The sequence below is a fragment of the Thermobia domestica genome, chromosome 11 (assembly GCF_964235325.1).
Source record: "Thermobia domestica chromosome 11, izTheDome1.hap1.1, whole genome shotgun sequence".
In the NCBI taxonomy this organism is placed as follows: domain Eukaryota; kingdom Metazoa; phylum Arthropoda; class Insecta; order Zygentoma; family Lepismatidae; genus Thermobia; species Thermobia domestica.
The window spans coordinates 174,860,758-174,880,844 of record NC_137464.1 but is presented as its reverse complement, the minus strand read 5'-3'; positions in this window follow the sequence as shown (position 1 = coordinate 174,880,844).

Sequence of the window (20,087 nt, the reverse complement as noted above, 5' to 3'; positions counted from 1 at the left end):
AATATCGTGACATTTCGAAAACTACATTAGAACAGAACGTGTTGATGGCAATAGCATATCCATAGTTTTATTGCTTCACGCATTTCTTCAGATCAAGATTTAGTCAATATAGTATAGAGAGGAGCAAATAAATCAAAGTTAGAAAATTTAGAATGCATCTATTGTTTCGTCCTTTTTAGACCCCTAGCAGCTAAAGATAGATAGATAGATAGATAGATAGATAGATAGATAGATAGATAGATAGATAGATAGATAGATAGATAGATAGATGGAATATAAATAATTATATACCGTAGGTATAATGTATACCTATGTGTATTATAATATATAAATTTCAATCACTTGAATGATAATCATATTTACCCTTACTTATTGTTTATTTAGTTCATGAAAGTAATTGTCAGTGTGAGGAAGTCGATTGTGGGTGAGGGAGTCAACTGAGGGTAAGGGTAAGTGAGGGTTAGCAAAAATGCCCATCTCTGGTGAGCAACATGTTTGTGCATGCTGATTGGCTCTAATGCTGGAATGGGGAGGATCTCGAGGATTGAGGTCAAAATGAGAGAACTTAGAAAAGGACGATATAGGTTCAGTTCTTTTTTTCAAGTCGGAGTAGTTTGCTGTTGTATTGTGTTTCAAGTTGGAAGTGAAAATAATAACCAGTGCTAGTGAGGATGTTTAATTGTGAAATTTCAAAAGAGAATTAGTGAGTTTAGCAATTTTATCATCTTTGAAGCTACTATGTTACGTGAAAGTATAAGAGGAAATAAAGAGGACTTGGCTCAGTTCTCTCTGTTGTAATTAATAAAGTGAAACAAGATTTGAAAGGATTAATTTTGTTTTCTTACTCAAAGTGCTTAGTTACATTAATTAGTGATTTGATTTGATTTGATGCTTAGCGTCATTTTTGAAGTTGCCATTAAAATCGGTCCGGTTAAACCGCAATGTATATTTCCTCGCTATAAATTGGTTTATTCTTGTTTAATGCATGAGACAGAGACAGCTGAGGCCCAGGAGAACGAAAATAAATTGAAGGTAACCAATAAACAGAAAATAGAAGGTGAGTGGAATACTAATTTTTTCTAGCTAGTTTGTGTCTTGTCTGTGTAATTTTCGAGTGGGTCGTCTGTTGTGCTAAAACCAGGTTGAATTAGGAGTTCGATATAGTAAATTAAGCGGTGGGGTGCTGACTGCCACAGCCAATTATTGGTGCTGATTGCCACGACTGGCGCTGATTGCCAATATCAAGGTGCTGACTGCCACGATGGCGTGCTGACTGCCACGAGCCTGAGAGAAAGTTGCTAGACGTAACATTACCGGACGCCAAGAAGCATGAAAGGAACTAGATGAACCTTAGGATCGTGTTGTTCAGACCAACACCTAACAAAGGTAAACAGGTCTCTGTATGTACAGCGGGGGACACTTCTAAATGGTACAGCCATATGGAGATTTACGGCTAAGGTGTACCATTTAGAAGTGTCCCCCGCTGTACATTCATGTCCAAAATTATTGTCGCATGACTATAAATATGTTGTTCTAGTAATATAATTTGATAACGAATTCGCCCGGTATATCTTATAATGTTAGTATGTGTATAATCGGCAAAGACAAGTATGTGGTAAATTTCATGCCAAAAGAGCAGTAAAAAAGAACAATAAAACGAAAATATATTTTTCTTGTCCATTAGTTACATTTTATTTTACTCATTATGATTTTCGTATTTATAATTCTCCCCCTATGAAATTTACCACAAATATACATTTCCTGATTATACACACATCAGTATTAAAAGTACTCTGCAAAATTATCAAATTATATTCTTACAAGAAGACAGTTATAGATATGCGACAATAATTTTGGACATGAGTGTACTTCAGTTTTGTCAGGGAGCGGTGCGTACAAAATTGGCACGATTTGTGTATTCTCACTTGAACTCTCTATGTCAACATGAACTGTGTGCAGCTGCGCAAATTGTTTCGAGCAGCTCTTGAATGTTTTATCAAAAAAGCACTGCTGGCTAAAATGTCCCTCACAAGGGAAGTTCAGGATAAAGCACTCGCCTGAGAGATACTAAGCATGCCATTTAAAGTCCCAATTCATGCTGATTACAACAAGCTAATAAAATTCCTGTACGGTTGAGAACGGTTCGAGATATTCAAGTTGGAAGTTTATATGAGAAAATGAGGATATACGCATTTGTACGCGTTAAGTACAACATAATTAGTAACGAATATTGACATACAAATTGAAAGCTATCGGAAGTAACAGAAAAAAAATTGTTTCGCAATAACTAACGGGTTTGTTAGATACAATTAATCATTGCATTGTTCACAATAATCATAGGTTAGAGATGAAAATTGATCACTGTTGATTTTTCTGTTTTATGAGGAAATGACGCAGGCAAAAGACTCCCTTGCACCATGAACATTTTATTTGTGCAATTGCGTTGCATCCGTCAAGGGAACAGTTCGCAGAACCAAAGCAAAAAGCAAATTCGACAAGTGATTCAAAAGTTATAGGCCTCTAATTTGTTCGTAACCTGTCTTGTAGAACACAAACTGAAACAATCCAATGTATAGCGGTGATCGGAAGTGATTCGTATGGACACGAACTTTATTTGATTGTTTCGTTGGTACATTATAACGTCCAGATGAAGAAGTTTCATACTATGTACAAATCTCCTGCCATAATCTTTGATTGATCGGAATCCAAACACATTAAATGGTTGCACAAATCGTGTGCAATTCTTTGGTATCTTTACAACCATTAGGTCTTTGCCATGCAACTTGTAATGGACAATTTGTCTGTGAATGGTCCCCAGTGATCAAGCAGTAGCAAGTTCAAACCATCAGGCTTCGCCATGGGAGAGAATACTTAACGCATTGAAACGTGCATCCATTCATTTTCTCATATAAACTTCTAAGCTGAATATCTCGAACAGTTCTCAACGTACAGGAGTTTTATTACCTGTTGTAATCAGCATGAATTAGTCCTTCAAATGACATGCTTATTTCTCTGCAGGCGAGTGCTTCTCCCAAACTTCCCTTGTCAGCTGGCTTCAGACCATCATATCCATTAAATAATACAATAAAACAATTAATATAAACAATGAAATGTGCAAATTGTACATATAACAGAAAAGACAATCCCTTTATAAACATCCAAGTGTATGTCGTTCCACTTAGTGAGCAACTTTGTATCTTATAGAATGTCACATAGATTTGCTGTGATGATTACTAAATTAATCCCTAATTATTCTCTACTCAATTAATTAATAATCATAAATTTAGTATGAGGGATTAATTCCTCTCTTTCCAAATACAGTTTCTCCCAGGCTCATGGCAGTCAGCATGCCGTCGTGGCAGTCAGCACCTTCATATTTGCAATCAGCCACAGTCGTGGCAGTCAGCACCAATAATTGGCTGTGGCAGTCAGCACCCGTGGCAATCAGCACCTATCCAATTAAGCGAATTTAACGGAAAATTCAGGGAAGAAAAGGTGGCGGGTTTTAACCCAAAACCTTAAAAATGTAAATGTGATTTGTTCTTTTCAGGTCAATGCAAAGAAAATTGATAATTCGATCAAACTGTATGTTTGGTATGTTTCTTGGATCAGTTATACGATTATATTAGTTTAATATATTTTTCTGAAAGGTAAAACGAACTCATAGAATACTCGTGTTTGAATTGTTTGAGATGTTCATACTGTTCGAGGTTAGTGTTTGCTTCCAGATTGAGTCGATAATTTTTAGTAATCCTAAAATTTATAGGTTTGAGAAAATTAATTACGGCTTGTTTTGGGCTAGTTATTCTGTCTAATAGATACTTATTGGTAAAAAAATTCTTTTAGAAAGTATTATATCTTTCTGTCTTTTTGAGCAAAAGCTAATTGGCTCAGAGCTTAAAGGAAATCTTCATCCGATTATAATAGTGTTTGAGAAGTGTTGCAATTGATATTGATTTCATCGGCTCATATGTTAGAGGTTCTTGATTGGCCTGACATTGTCGAACATTGAATTTATCTTTGAAAATTTTAATGACCTTTGAGATTAACGTTATTAATTTGAGAATTTCGGACTTACTTCTGAAGAATTGCATTTATCTAAATTAATTACCGCATGTACGAGTGGATCCTAAGCAGGCTGTCCTCTACCTGAAGAATTATTGATTGTAATTTATTGTAATAAAGATATTTCATGGAAATTGTGTGTGTTGTCATTTGTTATACTTATATTGTTTTTGTGTGATTTATATTTCCTCCTTGGATTTTCGATTAATAATTTTGACCACATCTTCTAGTAGTTCTTCGTCGTGTAAAGCTCCCTCTGTGGCCAGTTGGATTGGCCTTCCCAGCCTGGTCTGATAGGCTGCTTTGAACGAGCAGCCTTGACACCTGTTGTTGACTTATTTCCAGTAGTGTGGCGCTTTAAACAAAATCAAAGAATAAACTGCAATTTAAAATAGAAAAATATAGTAATAGTAGACTCCTATATAACTCGTTCTTTCAATTAGTTATCTGCATTTCTTTTTATCTCAATTTCTTGTAATGAAAATACACTAATGGAACAAACAAAATTACGACTTTCCGACGTCGTATCAAGGGGAATGGGAAGTTTAGAACCCTTCCCCAGAGATTCTTAAGTTAACGCAGAATAAAATTAAATTTTAATTTATTTACAAGACTTTTTAAAAATATGTATAGATCCTAATCTCTGAGTTTTCTTTAGGCTACACTTTTGTAATGTACCATTACAGTTGAGAGTAATGGCAACTTTTTTTTACTCACCCTGTACCTAGTGAATTTTTTTAAAATTCGATTTCTGTTTAATTACACGATGTATTTATTCTCTTTACTTTAAATTAATGTAATGAATCGAAAGGTCTCATTAGGAATCATATTTTCACGAAATAACATATTTATTTATATTTTGATTAATTGTAAATTCCATTTTCGCACACACAAGTTGAATAGTTACAAGGTTTACCATTCTGACGTCATACCGAAACATAGTTCCGCCATTCGATATAAATTTTCTTAATTTCAGACCAATGTAGAATTTGGCCAGGTAACTAATCCTTCCCTCCCCCCTCTCACTAGTCCATAGTCACTTTCAGATCCGGTTATATCTGGATTTCACCAATTTCTATTTGCTTTGTAATTTCCGCGGCTGAAAGATTTCGCCCTGATTGGAGGAATCCTCCTATCCCTGTCGTTTTCGGCGCAATGTTATCATTCTCACCTAAAACGCCTTAAGGAGCACGACCTGTGATATCACCTGCCACATCTTCGATGGGAAGGGCTTGAATTTAGAGTGAAAACCAGGTAAAAGTTAGATTACATTTTATAATAAACGCCATATGATTATATAGGAGCCTACAAACCTACATTCTCGTTGAGTGAACTGTAAAACCAAGGAGAAATAGGAACCAGTTCATCAGACGCCATATTGCTCGTCATCCAATCCAAATTGTAGACAGTTTAGTTCAGTATGAAATCTTCGAGAAGGCCAGTTCTGTAATTATAAATTTGTTTGGTGACAGTAACAGCGAATTCGGTTTTAGTGGAAGTTAGGGTTATTGACCTGAGTACATATACTATAGTGTATACTGTGAATGTGATTTTTTTTAAAATCTAGTAATAGCATGGCTTTAGTAGGTTTCGTAGTGTAATACTAATTATCAGAATGGCAGCTTAATCTAACAAAAAGGGCTCCTATTCACTTTCCGAATTGAATCAGTTCTAGCGGGGGGATGGGTTAGTTATTGTTTGTTTTAGGGCCTTTTTCCCTCTCAGGGGAAAGGTCCCTCAATAAATCTTGTTAAGGTGTCTCCAGGGCTTCAAACTCTAGTAAACATGTTTTAAATAATTGGCCAGGTCAATTGGACCTAGGGTTACCCTTCTCATTTTGTCCCCCTAAAGTACAATAGAGCCAACTTTATATACCGACAAGGGAGTAGTGTGTTTTAATGAAATGAATGAGATGATAGGACACCTGTACTTAAATGGGTAGGCTCAGTGTATATTATATATTGAGAATATGAATATGTTTACTGAAAATCTCTCGCGTTTTGACTTCTACACCGATACATTCATCCAACCGAGTTTGCTATTGAATAGTAGTGTGTAGTTGGGAATTATATGTTACTTCACATTTAAGTATCTTATATTAACAGCTCCGGTTCTTAAGAATTTCATCAGATAGGGTAGCATCATGTAGGAATTACCTTTGAAGGTTTACGGAAATGATAATTAAGAAAAATAACTGCTATATCCTAGGATCATCGGAAAGTACAGGTTTGGTCACTTGTACCTTTAATATTCATTGACTCTACGAGATTTTTTTCCTACGTTGCTTACATTATTTACCGTAGAGTGTTCATATAGCTAATAGTTCGGATGGGGGTTAGTCAAATTAAATTAACTACTATTAAAAAAATAGGGTATTGCGTATCCGGATGTCGACCCCTGATCCTCTTACGTATTTTCGTTTCTTTTCTTAGTTTAATTGGATGATGGAAATTAACGACATCCTAGACCTTGGCATGTCTGCGCAGGGTAGCCATCGGTGATGTTTGGTCACTGAAATCACCGATCCAAAATTCAGTTTATTTAAGTTTTTTTTTTAATTTTGGCAAATCACTAGTTAGGGATATCTTAGCTATTACTTTTACTCTAGTTTCTTTACTGTCCTTGAACCTTCTTAGTTCTTCTGAGGGGTCGAATATTTTTTTACTTACTTAGAGATTTCAAAATTGGGGTCACAGTTACCTGGTCCCTTCCCCTTCTCCTTTTATCCTGATGGTCTGGGCCGGATACGGGGCTCAGATTTCAATCTTACAAGCAAACTCTTGTGGGATTGGGATCTGATAGACACAGACTTGCATCCTTGGCAGCAGGACACCCCCTAGGTTACGTATTTGAGTGAGCCAACCCCCTTTCGGCATGTAAGAATATTTTGGCTATGAGTCGTTGCATATTAAACTTCGATCACTCGTCTGTGTAGTGAGTAGTACCTCAATCTTCCACCTTTCGTTGGCGCCACTTTCTCTATCTTGTCTCTTTCTTCCTTCTTATTTCAAGATTTTTTTTGAACCTTCCCCCCCCTCGGTTCTGAAACTCATGAAAGCATACAATGTTCATATCACTTATTTCAATCCTATGTACTAACTGAGACATCTAGGGATACATTTCGTGGAGGTATTTCAGAACAACTTACTACCATTTTTCACGATACTCAACCCACCATGGGAGGGACTGACGAGAGGGTACACTACGATTTCAGTTACCCAGAAACTTGAATATTGTTCATCGATCGTACAAACTATACCAATTGATTACTGACTTCTGGTTTCTTTCTATTGATTGGTTAAATGGTGTGTGTGTATTAGTAATTTGGGCCCACTAATTTCAAATAATCTTGATTTTTTTCTTTCTCTGTATATACATTTATATACATATGCTTACATAGTTTGAAAAGTTACGTGCCTGTTCTATTTGTTGTATAAATATTTCCACTTCTTGTGTCAACTTATTAAATAATATCAAACATTTCTCTATACGCGGATCTTAGTAAATTGAAATTTTATCCATTATCGGGTTTATATATACATTTCAATGTTGCAACCTTACTAAAAGAAAAAGAATTTTTGTTAGGGTTTTTTTGTTTTGTTTTGAACCAAGAAAATGTGAATACTTATTGAATATGAAAAGGTTATCTAGAAAATTAAGTGTCGACGAAATATTAAGATTGATATTAGAATAAAATTTATTATATTGCGTAATATGAATATATATGAGCGAATATATATGTGAAAGGCTCGGTATCTACCCTAGTTGTTTTAGGTTGCCATAGATTTTTGACACCCGATATTGACCGACTATATGTGATTGTAGAGTATTACCGCGTAACTTGAAATAAATAATACCTAACGGATTTGTTATTGATGTTCGTAACTATTAAATTTTTTAATACTATGTTAAATGTTACATGTAAATAGAACAAGTAACAGGTCGTAAAAATAACCCTAATCCGTATCCAAAGTTAATTTTGTGCAACCATAACGAAATCAGTGAATTATGAAACAGTGTGCCCCAAATCCTTCCCCTACGACTGGAAACGTAACTATTTGGCCTTCACCAGTTCAGTGATGAATCTCTAGACTCCACGATCTAGACCAGAAATAAAATTCAGTGAACTTAATTTGAACTAAATTTTGATTAATAATTTCGTAATGTAAATACAGGACCTAGGATAGGTCCAGAGACCTAGTTCCATTGAGATATCGTATCGTATAATGGAAATATGTCCCCAATATTTGGGACTGGATGCGATATTTTAAATCTCGAGAAATTTTGGATTTTCACACCAAGTGCGTCAAGTGACGAAATGAAAAATATATATAATGTGAAGCAACTATCTTTGTCTGTAGTTAAGACGAACAACTAGATACTCTCATGGATAAAAATCATAGTGAATAAAGAGAGTTGATAAAGGAGTTATTATCGACGTTAGAAAAGGACTCATAAAATTGTCGAAATTTCTCCTCTTGGGATAGAGACTCAATAAAAAAGCTACTAAAGTTTTTTTTCAAATGATTAACCAATTATATATTTTTTTCCTTTTTTTCACACTGATATGTATTCATTCGTACTGAATCTTAAATATGTTCAATCTTGACCTTTGATTTTTTCGTCCTGTCGATTTTTTTTGTAACGTAGTCCAACTCTCAATGAATCTGCAAAGAGAAATGTGTTATTCGATATTGTTGAAAAGCAATAAATTTCTGTGCATGCCTATGAACCATATTATTACTATTATTATTTTCTTTCTTGTATCGAAACTTTTCCCTGTTCTGTCAAATTAAGTTTTTCTTGGAATGTAATAAATGTCTATGGAAATGTAGTTAGGTTAGTTTAATTCAACTAAATGCAACCTGAAGTATACATTGTCCTGTATGAATGTGAGTGTGAGTGAAATGTAGGTTTAGTATTAAGTGCACCAATCCTTTTGACATATATGCGTGACTTTCTGTAATTAATGGTAGTTGACAAAGTCTTGAAAAGTCAATACTAACTCAATTTAAGTTGGCTCTATAAAAGAAGCAAAAAAGGACAGAAATAGCCTGAACGAACGATCATCATGGGAGAACTTCGAAAGTCAAAATCTTTGACAAACGTATGTGTTACTTTGATTTTTTGTTTTTCTCTGTTGTCAATTATAACTTGCCATCAACTTCATCATTTATACTTTAAATACTGGATACTAGTCGAGAACTTCCGGAAATATTGAATAAACTGTTAAATTAAACTTTCTCATCTATCTCAGAGCTAGATTGGGATAATTCGGTAGTTGGGGTTACATGGATCTAGGTCTGGGGGGTATGGGTTAACATGTGTCTACCTTTGATCACCTTAATACCAAATACTCACCCAATAGCTATTGCAAACGATCCCAATTCAATAATTATTCACTTTCCTTTACCATATTTCTCAAAATATCCAGTAAGAGTTTCCCTCTTTTCTCACCTTCTTACTCTCCCTCTTTTTCTCTCCTCCTATCATATTTTCCTTTTCCTTTCTTCATCTTCTTCTTTTTCTATTGTGAATAAAACTGAAAAGGGGGTCGTGACTGGGAATTCTATGTATAATAAACACGGCCATGTATTTATTTTATTTTATTTTATTTTTCTTCAGAAGTCCGATATAAACGTTTTCTCATTTTGGTCGAACCTTGTATGTTCGAAAGTAAGAAATGGATAATATATTCCTATATAATTAGACATAAGCTGATAGCTTCATGAATATCCCCACCAGGGGTGAAGGATTCCCACTCACGACTTATTCCATGCATCTCATTTGTTACAGAGCGAGTATTGTTTGTTTTTCTTTATTTATTTAGTTTTCTTTCTTCTTTTTCTTTTTTCCTTTTTCCCTTTTCACTTTTCTTGCCTAGATAAACTAAATGTTTGTAAGAAAAGGGAATAGCTTATCAAAACATACTGTAATTGGTAACATTACTACAATGATAAAATCTTACCTTCTATTGTGGGAACCTGAAGAATATTTTGGAATTGATTTTTTTCAACATTCAACTTTAACATACGTAAAATTAAAAAAAGACGAGTATTGTATTTGTAGTAACGTACGTTCAGCTGAAACACTTCTAAAAAGGGGGAAAGGATTTTGCTTTGGAAGGGGGCTTAACTTTCTTCGGAGATCGTACTTTATGCGCAGAAATATTATTCTCTTACGGTCTGTGCATTTCAAAGTGGCAAAAGTGAAAACGTGTTGTGTGGTGGTATACTGATAGATTTATAAATGTGTTTGCTAGTATTTATTTTTCCTTGCCCATAATTTCCATCAGTTATGTACTGCTAGAATTTTTGGTACATATACGCTCGACCGTTTTAAAAACTATACGTTATACCATCCTTATACTCCATTACATTTCTCAATTAAAGTAAATATATGCTGAACTATAAAGAAATTAGGTGAGTATATTCCGTATACTCTCGTATACCTTCCTCGATAGTTTTTAGTGTTAGGTTACCCTAAAATACTTTCTCAGTACTAGGGGTGCGCACGAGTCGAGACATGTCTCGAATCACGACTCGACTTGACTCGAATTCGAATCGAGAAACACTTTGTAAAGTTCGAGATGAGTCGAGACACAAGCCGAGTCGAGACTGCACTTAAAAATCTCGACTCGAATGTCTTGAAAATCTTTCTATAATTTTTAATGTTATTTTGAAGAAACTATATGTGTGTAATTAATTCTTCGTAAACAAATACAACTATATAGTATCTGAAGCGGATTGTGTTGGATTGAATGAAAAAGTGAACATGTATTCGAACTGCGCAATGTATTTTTAATTATCATGAACCGGAAAAATTAGAAAGAATGGAAGCGCGACTGATGAGCACCAAATATCAAAATTTCTCAAGGCATCGCCCCAATTATTCAACATTTACAGTGAATGTTGAATGAAGGAAGCATTAATGAGAATTGGAGATTTTAAGATTGAGGGTACATCATTAACAAGATCAGGTATGCAGATGATACGGTTATTATAGCTAAAACCGAAGGAGGACTACATGGTTGACACTGGAAAACCATATGAAATGGAAATTAACATCGAAAAGTCGAAAGTCATGAGAATATCCCGTAGAAACACGCCCTTACGGATCAGAGTAGAACAAAGAGAACTTGAAGGGGTCAATAATTTCAAGTATCTGGTAAGTATTTTGACGAGAGACGCTTACTGCACCAAAGAGATCAGGTCAAGACTTGCCATAGCTAAAGAAGCATTCAACAAGAAAAGATCACTCTTAACTAGCAGGCTCAATATTGGACTTAAGAGGAAGTTGGTCAAGTGTTATATATGGAGCATTGGACTGTATGGTTCAGAGACTTGACATTACGGAAGTTAGGGAAGAAATATTTGGAGAGCTTAGAAATGTGGTATTGGAGGAAGATGGAGAAGATAAAATGGACAGAGAGATCAACAAACGAAGACGTTTTAAAACGGATAGGAGAGAAAAGGACGCTTCTAGCCACCATGCTCCGTAGAAAAACCAAGTGGATTGGACACATTTTGCGAAGAAATTGTCTTCTTTGCACCTCCATAGAAGGAAGGATGGAAGGGAAGCGAGGAATAGGAAAAAGAAGAACAGCTGATCGATGATTTGAAAGATAGGAGACAATATTGGGAGTTAAATGAGGAAGCTGAAGATAGAAAAAACTAGAAGAAACATTTCCAGGTCCAAATATAAAACTGAAAAAAAAATCCTCATTAGTCCCTGGACCTGCAGAAAGGCAGAATACTTAATAATAATAATAATAATAATAATAATAATAATAATAATAATAATAATAATAATAATAATAATAATAATAATGAAATATTTGTTGACGTCAAAGTTGCACACCTCAAAAAACAGTAAAAAGATTGCCTCATCAACTATCCATTGTCTTGTCCAAGCCTTGGCTCCTCGTCATAACTTGTGTAATTTTCTACAAGTTAATCATAATGTTGAAAATTTCCTACATTTTAAATTTATTTATTATACACCAATGAGCCAGAACATTATGACCACGTACCTACTATCGATATAAACCCATCCAGGCGATAGCAGCGTTACCTGCCGAGGAATGCCTGCTAGTTAGTTAGACACACGTACGGTGCATGTTGTATCAGTGAGAGTGCTGGCCGTGTGTAGAATGGGGAAGGCGCGCTATCTATCTGAGTTTGACGGTGGGCAGGTTGTAATGGCCCAGAGACTCGACACAAGAATTTCGGAAACTGCAGGATTTGTCTTGTGTTCGAGGAGTGATGTGGTGAGTGTCTTCAACAAGTGGCGAAGCCAAGGGGAAATGACATACAAACGTCGAGGGGTTGGGCGCCTCGCGCCTCATTACAGATGTCGGACGTCGTAGGCTGGGCAGCGAACTGTGGCGGAACTAACATCACACTTTAATGCTGGACAAAGTACAAGTGTGTCTGAACACACAGTGCACCGAACACTCTTAACGATGGGCCTCCGCAGCCGACGACCCATCCATGTGCGAATGTTAACACCACGACATCGACAACTATGACTGAAATGAACACATGACCATCGCCACAGGACCTTGGCGCAGTGGCAGAGCGTTGCATTGTCTGATGAATCTCGATACCTTCTTCATCATGACTATAGGAGGATGCGAATCCATCGTGTTCCAAGTGAACAGCTCCTTCACACCTGTACTGCGGGACGGAGACAAGCTGTCGGCGGCTTAATTATGCTCTGGGGAACATTCATGTGAGCATCCATGTGTATAGTGAAGCTCTGGCAAGACACAATGACGGCCGAGACGAGTCTCACACTCCTTGAAGACTACGTACACCCTTCATAACGACCATGTTTCCCAACTGTAGTGGCATTTTTCGAGAAGACAGTGCACCATGTCACAAGGCCAGGAGTGTGATGGAGTGGTTCGAGGAACACAGGGGCCAGTTAAAAGTGATGTGCTGGCCCCCCAACCTCGCCGGATCTAAACCCAATAGAACACATTTGGGATGTGATTGAACGTGACGTTAGAGCGTATCGCCCTCCTCCCCGGAATTTACGGGAATTAGGTGACCTGTATGTGCACATGTGGTGCCAACTCTCTCCAGCGACCTACCAAGGATCATTGCATCTATGCCAAAACGCGTCGCCGTTGTTATCCGTGCCAAAGGTGGACATACTGACAATTAGGTAGGTAGTCATCATGTTCTGGCTGATGTGTGCGTACATTTTAACTCGTATATTTTGTCTCGACTCGAATTTCGAGACATCTCGTCTCGAATTTGAGTCGAGTCGAGACAGAAACATATTTTCGAATCGAGACAACATTTTCTCGAGACGAGTCGAGACAGGCTTAAATCTCGACTCGTGCGCATCCCTACTCGATACTAGTGAATCTAAGGCCTGTTCGATACGGAAGCATTTTTTGGTAGATTTCTTGTAAGAAAAATCCTATTTTGTAGAGGGTTCTGTTCAGAGATTGCAAACTACTGTTAATCTTTTAGTGGACTGATCAATTGTGAAAGTTTAGAAAGAAGTTAGAACATAATCGACCAAAGTTAACTATCATCTGGAGGTGAAAACTAAACTACGTCAAATTTCAAAGTTGATTTAAACCAATAAATGGCTGAGAGATTATAAAATGAAAATGTGATTGCTTTGAAAGCTAAAGCGATAGACGAGGAAAATGATAAAGTTAGAGCTTAGTGAAACTCATGATTCTGTTCAATAAAGAGAAAAAAAACACCCTTCACTGTGCCTCTTACGTAAACAAGACAATCGACATAATTTTGGGCACCAAACGGATTTTGTATTGGATTCATAAATATACAATAATAAAGTGTATTAGAGAATGGCGTATATTTTGCACTACTGTGTTACATGTCACAGTAGGCTTATTTAACGTTACTATTAAATATACTTCACAAATATATACTAAATGTCAAAGTGATCAGTAGGGGAGAAGTCATTCAGAACTCTATACGGAAATTTCTCTTCGAAATTAATTTAACCTCTTCACGGATATGGCATTAAATGATGCCACATATTTGGCGGGAAAATAATGTACTTTGATGCACTGAAGTAATATCCATTCCTGCACGCTGGCAACGCTTGTTGTCAGGGTGAATTGATTTGAGTTGAGTTGATTTTGAGTTTAACGTCCCGTTCAGCACCGAGGCTATATGAGACGTGGACCCAGGGGTGTAGCCAAGGGGGGCCCATCGGGGCCGGGCCCCCCCAAATGGTTTCCTGGCCCCCCCAAATGACCAGCTTTTAAAACATCATAGTAAAATTATCTTGCTTCATTCATTTAAAAGTAATAAAGTTTATTGACAATTAATAATTTATGGTAAAATAGTAAGAAGAAATATTGTTTTTTTTTCATACTCATCGAAAAATAGCAGGGTGGTTTGATTTAAATCAGTCTGATTTAAATCACGATTTAAATCAAGATTTAAATCACTTGATTTTTTTAATAAGAATCGTTGATTTAAATCGAACTCCGAAATAAATTAATTTAAAGTGAAAATAAGTAAAATCCCGTTTCTGTTCTGTTATTTCGATTATGGAAGTTAATAATCATAATACAATGAGACTCAAATGTACAGTATAGTATGATAACAAGTGTCATGCAGAGGATGATTAGGGAAAATCCCCTTTTGAACAGGTAACGGAGCAATCCTGCTTTCTCCTTTTCGTAACATTGGGTTTGGGTTTTAAAATCGTTAACTATTCCAACGAAGAAATCACCATCGACATTTAAGACGAAAATACTTTTTTGTGCGTGTCTGTTTGTTTGTTCCCAAATAATAGGGCGTATTTAGAGGGGTCCTATCACATCTTTTTTTTCTTTTTTCTTTCTTTTTTTAATTTTATAACTTTAGGCGAAATGTATGTATTTCCTGCCGCAAGTTAGTTCTGAGTTTTTAAAAATAGGCCCCTGCCAAATATTACTAACTTTTTGTAAAAAAAAAAAAAAAGTGTCATTTTGATAAACATTGCTATACTTTTTCCTTAATGCTTAACCTTTTAAATTATATCACCTATTTTTAGGTGATAGGGTAGAATCTTCATTATTCGATTAAAAAAAGTACCAATAAGGCTTTTTAGTTCATTTTCTTCAAGACAGGAGATATTTTAGAACACGTTACATATGCTTCCATGCCTTTCTGCGTTGAGGCATAATGTGTGATGACGTCATAAATTTAAAAAGATATTTTGTTTTATGCGTATTATTATTTTTTTTTGGCAGGTTACATTTTGCATTCAGAAGACTGAAATTTTGCACACTCGTTTAGTGCACCCCTTTATAATTTTCAGATGTTTTCAGATCTCTGCGTGGAAACAGCGGGGTCCAGAGGGGCAAAATGTTTAAAGAAAGGATATTTTTAACAAAAATAGCTTTTTTCCTGATTTTCCCGCCTCAGATAAAGACATATGAATGGTACCGTTTGAAAGGCTGTTCTATTTTAAAGAAAATGATGTACGTACTATGCTCCTAGGATAAATAGGGATGTCTCAGGAAACTGTTACCTGAGATCCTGTTTTATATGGGAATCTGGGGTATTTGGGGAATATTATTTTTTGCGAGCTTACTTTTGCACCTACAAGACTGAAATTTTGCACATTTACTCAGTGCACCCCTCAGTATTTTTCAGATTTGTTTCAAATCTCTGCCTTAAAACAGGTGAAGGGGTCCACAGAGATAAAAATGTAAGAAAAAAGATATTTTTAACAGAAAATTCCTTTTTTCGTGATTTACCCGCCCCAGATACATGATGGAGACATTTGAAGGGTACCGTTTGAAAATTTGTTTTATTCTGAAGAGAATAATGTACAAATCATGATCCTAGGATAAATAGGGATGTCTGAGGAAATTTTTATATTACATCCGGATCATTTGGGGCATTGTGAGAATATTCTTAGCTCATTGTTAAATAGTTTCCTCACCCTTACTACTCAAGATAGAATCTTGAAATTTTGTGTACACATTTAGTACAGCCCTTAGTATTTCCTAGTTGATTTTGAGATCTGTGCGTTAACACAGGGGAATCCAGAGGGGATCATTTTTTTTTTTTTTTAATGCCGATTACTCTCAAAATTTCCCGCTTCGGGGACACGATAGGGAAATGTGAATGTTACCGTTTCAAAAGCTGTTCTATTCTGAAGAGAGTGATGAATGTACCATGATCCTAGGATAAATAGGGATGATGCTGTAGCTGCTTGACTGAAAGTCTGTAATTTACCTTTAAAAAGAGCCATAATTTAAAAGGGCTAAGAAACATTGTTTGGGATTGATATAGGTTAACGATTGGGGATAATTCAAAATTCAACCCCAATACTTTCACTTAAATGGCATAATTAGCATTTAATACTAATTCCTAATGCTTTTTCTTCAGTTCGCGACTTGTATTATACGAGGAAAAAGATTTGATTTAAATAAAAAAAATCAACAAAAATGATTTTTTTTAAAAAAATCATGATTTTTTTCCACCCTGAAAAATAGTATAGTATTTCTTCCATATACCGATTGAAAAATAGGATATTTTTTTGTGACAGCAGATTACACAATTTACTGCGATTTATATTTGACATTTTGAAGACAAACGTTTTAACAAGGTATTACAAATACAGTCATAAAACAAAGGTATTAAACTGATTTGTAAGTACAGTATATTTTTATATGCTTTAACAAGTGTTTTAAAAGACAAAGGATGGAAAATTTGGCGAGAAACAATGCTTTTATTCAATTTGGATTTCATTCGCTCTCTTTTATTTCTACTCAGTGTAATAAAATAATTGTTTTTTTTAGTCACGAATAATAAATATTTTTGTCAGGAAACCGTAAAGAAATTAAGTGAAATTTCAAAGAAAATCAATCTTGTGTAGATAGGTTCTGTATACAAGGTCTTAAATTTAAAGGTAACCAAGAAAAGTTTTGTTGCTTTTTCACCCAGTACCTTCGAACATTGGTATGTCACCTAACCTGGAAGATCAAAAATAATCCCCATCAGAATCGACGACCTTCTGAAAACGTTCTGGAAGGCCATGGAATCCATCGCGGTAGAACTTGGTGCGCCGTGAAACGAAGAAAGTATCAAGTGCATTTTATACTTTTACTAGAGATTTGAACAGGCATCCTCTAAAGTGATTGTTCAAAGAATGGAACAGGTGATAATCGGACGGTGCAATATCCGGGGAATATAATGGTTGCAATATTGTTTCCCATCCAAGGCGGAAAATGGTGTCTTGAGTCATCTTGGCGTTGTCCCGTAAACGAGGACCCATTTGCAATTCAGAAGCGATAGCTCCAGAGTTTTGAGTTTTTGTTGAGCACAGCTCAATTGCTGACACTACACAGTTGCATTGATACTCTGACCAGCTGGTAGCAGTTCCCGATGCACGATGCACCAAACACACAGAAGGACCTTATTCTGGTACAATGCTGGTTTCGGCTGTTTTGAAATCGGTTCATGGGATGCTAACCAATGATGACGGCGCCGTGGAGCTTCCTATAGGACACACTTTTTATCACATGTCAACGCTCTGTCTAGAAATGGCTCTGAAACAGTAAATAAACACAGGCGATTGCCGCGTTGCCTTCTGGCCCGGAGTGAGACCCATTGACCCAACTTGTAGTGCTTCATAAGTTGATGGATGTGCTGCCGAATGGTTTCTCGAATATGTGAGACCCATTTACCCAACTTGTAGTGCTTCACAAGTTGATGGATTGCTGCCGAATGGTTTCTCCGCACACTGAATTGTAGTCCCAGTTCCTCTTTGTACATGTATTGGTCTTCTGGCATGTGGTGTTTTCGGGTGTTTCGTCATCGTCCTTAAACTTGTTAAACCATCGCTGCAATGTCCGCGTCGTCACGACACCCTCACCAAAGTACTGGCATATCGTCTGTCCCGCTACAGCGGCGTTTGACCTCCATTTGAACTCGTTCAGCATACATGCTCTTATGACGCTCTGTGGATGTCCCATGTTCCCTCTGTCTTTACGCAAGTTCACGGCGTGTCTGAATTGCCACAACCAGGTAGTATGTTGGATATACCCACACCAACAACTGACGTTCGCCTTATCTCCACTCGCATTCAACTCACGGTGTGAGGTCCAATTGAACACAGACTTCCACGAAAAGGGACAGAACTTTCTTGGTTACCTTTATAGTTATGCACAAAAGTATAGCATTTGGTCCCGGGCAGTAGTTCTTGATTAAGCATAATAAAAAGTATCTTGAATATAATTTATGGATAATAATAATAATAATAATAATAATAATAATAATAATAATAATAATAATAATAATAATAATAATAATAATATGATGATGATGATGAAGAAGAAGAAGAAGAAGAAGAAGAAGCTAAAATAGTGTTTTTAGTTTTCCAGAAGAAAACCAAAATTTTCCTTTCTTTCAGACCTCAAAAACACTAGCAGCAACACTTTTTTTTTTTTTTTTGGCTTTCTACATTGTAGCTCCCCCCTCAAAAACGACGGGCCCCCCCTACACAAACCTGCTGGCTACACCCCTGCGTGGACCTACTGATAAACGTGAAATCCGAACCACATGAGCTTCCGTCGGGAATCGAACCCGGGTCTTCCAGGCCAAAGGCGCGTATGCTAACCCCTTAGCCACGAAGGAGCTCGCCAGGGTGAATTGTTTATGCGCCACTAAATGGCTGGAGCAATCACAATGTGCAGAAAATTTTGAAGCAGTTTAGAGAGGTGTTTGTTCAATCACGATGTGTGTCACTGTGCTTTTGATTTTTTTCACGAAGAAGAGTGCAAACTGAAGGTGAGTAAAAATTATATTCTGAAGCCTTGGTATCTTCTTTATCAAATTATTGTGCATGTATGTCGGTTTGTCGATTCTTTCAAAAATTATGGGCCAATTTAATGATGGCATCAAATGATGCCTCTGTGCAGATACGGTTATGATTAATCGCAGTACGTTATAACTATTTTGAAACTGAAAATAATATCTAACAATAATTTCTTGCTCACATTATGTAAGAATATATATTTGAAACAATCGCAGAGGTACTTAAAACGCGTTTCCAGTGTCGTAGCCGGAGCTTGTAACATGGGGATCGCCTATGAATCAAAATAAAGCGTTAATCATATGTGCTGACAACATTTCTGCACAATGATCACATAGAAACATAAGAATGATAAAAGTACGAATGGAAGGGGTGTTCTAGGGCTTCGAATTCCTGAAACCAAACTTTATTTGAAAAGTGAGTTTGATTTTAGGAATAAAAATACATATACAGTAATTTACCCTCATATTGAAATTGCTTTGTGCCAAAGATCCTTGCTGCAGTACTTGGTTCACTATAGTTTATCAGACCGCAAAATTAGATTATCATAGCACAGATTTCAAGAAATAAAATATTTATTTTTGACACGTTAAATTCAATACAAATTTCAGAGTAAATTGCTCAATAGCGGATCTATTTCGAGGCCTGGGGGCTAGTCCTTTCTCTTCTGGGCTAAAAGTTAAATCAGGTTATTATTCGTATTGTGCTGGAATGTGCCATCAGTTAGTAGCTCAGAACAATCTCTAGGAGGATATTCATTAAACGAATGCAACAATTGGGGATGAAACTGATGCACAATACGGTACTTAACTGTAAGAGTTATGATTGAATTTTAATAAAATTGAAATGTTTCAATTTTGAGAATGACTAATTGTGGGAAAGGTGAAAGAAAGAGAAAGGTTTAAACTATAAAATGAAGAATGAGCACTAACCTGATATTCCAATGACACTGGTGTCGTCCTGGTCATCTGGGACGATGAATGACTTTTTCTGGAGGAACCTGGAAACGCCGGAATCAGTCAACAACTGGATATCAATCCTGTTGAACTGGTAGGGGCGTCGAGTTCTCTCTTTACGATTCGTCTTCTACGATGTTCTTCACCTCCATTCCACTACTCAGATGTCAAACTTAAATGTATCTGTGGTGATAAACCAACAGAATAGTATTCTCGAGACATGGAGTCGGTCGTTCTCGAATGGTGTGATGTGTTTCT